Source organism: Vidua macroura, chromosome 1 (assembly GCF_024509145.1).
Source record: "Vidua macroura isolate BioBank_ID:100142 chromosome 1, ASM2450914v1, whole genome shotgun sequence".
Taxonomy (NCBI): Eukaryota; Metazoa; Chordata; class Aves; order Passeriformes; family Viduidae; genus Vidua; species Vidua macroura.
Genome location: NC_071571.1, coordinates 144,094,772 through 144,096,449, shown reverse-complemented (window position 1 = coordinate 144,096,449; position 1,678 = coordinate 144,094,772). Strand labels below are relative to the sequence as shown.

General features: G+C 43.0%; 1 long non-coding RNA gene across 1 annotated transcript; it reads right to left on the bottom strand.

The window, feature by feature from the left end:
- Nucleotides 1–664: 664 nt before the first annotated feature.
- On the bottom strand, nt 665–1,461 carry LOC128819609 (uncharacterized). The gene is made up of 3 exons (XR_008440729.1): nt 1,383–1,461; nt 1,100–1,192; nt 665–1,012 (listed from the first exon to the last, which is right to left on the bottom strand). It is a non-coding gene; the product is annotated as an uncharacterized LOC128819609 (long non-coding RNA).
- Between the last annotated feature and the right edge of the window lie 217 nt (nt 1,462–1,678).

The following is a 1,678-nucleotide window of genomic DNA, read 5'->3' as shown; positions in this document are numbered from 1 at the left end:
GAAAAACAATTCAGTCCTACCAAGTCTCTTTTCTTACCACTCTGCTTTCACCTCCATCCTTAGTGAATATTATTGCAGCCACCTCAAGGGGAAAAAAATAGAAACACAAAAAACAAGACCTCTGAAAACATCTGGCTCCTGTATGACCCTCTCCACCTTTGCAAAACAAGCACAGAGCTGCAGGGAATCAGCGGCTTGCTCTTCACCCTGGAGCTGCCTCCCACCAACCCTGCACCTCACACAAACAGGGCATCAGCCAGGGTCCAGCTCAGCTGCATGGATGGATAACCTCCCTAGGATGGAGGTTATATATTATCATATAAAATAATTTATATATTATTATATAAAATAATCCCCATTATTTTGATGCCTGAATGTGCTCACAAATTCAACTAACCTTCCTGTATTCAGATATTTCTAAATTTTTATTCCAAGACTGACAAAGTATTGCATCTCTTCTCACTCATATATTGCTAACAATATTTTTATTTTAATCCCTTCTAGGCTCTTAAATACTTAATGACATGATTTTCTGAAGAGCTTACATGCTGTGAGAAAAACAGGGAAAAAGAAGGGATTGTTTTATCACTACATTAGCATCTAAAGGCATCAAAGGAATTCCTAGCCACATACCACCTGCTATACAGAATGCAGTTAAATAGTGTATTTACATACAAAGCCTGTGAGACTCAGGAGAACTTACAGTCAGAGAATCCGAGATTCAAAGAACGGTTTGGGTTGGAAATGACCTTTAAAGATCATCTAGTGTAAGTCCCCAATGAGCAGGGACATCTTCAACTCCATCAAGTTGCTCAGAGTCACATTCATCAATGTTTTAAGCCCAAAAGGCCTCTTCTCTTTTGGAGGGATGATGCTGGCCTGGAGGGTGCAGGGTTCTCCATCCACACACCCTACAGTTTGGCACTTCTGTCCTCTCTGCCATGCCACAGCCCCATGTGGAAGCACTGCCACCCCTCCAAAGGCAGCAATGCAGGTGAGTGCTCTTTGACTGCTCAAAAAAAAAAAAAAATTAAAAAACCTAGGGTTAGATGAAGCTGTTTAAACATCAATTTGAACTCACTGAATAGGGAGGAAAAACCTGGAGCCTGTACAACTGGTCCTGCAGCAGTGACTCTACACCAATTCCATGGCTCCACTGCCAAGACTCAGCCAAAGACTCCACACAGCCTCCCTGTAGAAGGAAGGACCACCAAAAAGTCTACCAAACCCAGAGGTGAAGTCAGAGATGTCTCTTCCCTGCTGTGCAAATCCTTAACACCAACAGTAGATCCACCATGCGAGAAGCTGCTGCCTGAGCTTACGTCTCTCCTTCCCAAGAGCTGCTTGGAAGAAGCCCAGCCTTTCTTAAGCATCTGACTTACCCTTGCTGGGAGCAAACAGTCCCACTTCTGTCTCTCCCTCCAGTGGAGTCAGGATTTCTCTGTCATGGGCACAATCTGCTCCAGAGACAGAAGATCTGTTTTTATGTCCATCTTTTATCACAAAGAATGGCAAGAGATCACTGAGAGTGACACTATCTTTGTGTAAGTGAAGATACTGTTAGCCCCAGTTCATAAGTCCTCAGAGCTTTTTGGCTGAAATACCCAACATAGTCTTCTTTCTGAAGACTGTCATTTAAGACACCCTTTTCATCAGTCTTCTTTCTATTCTGAATTCA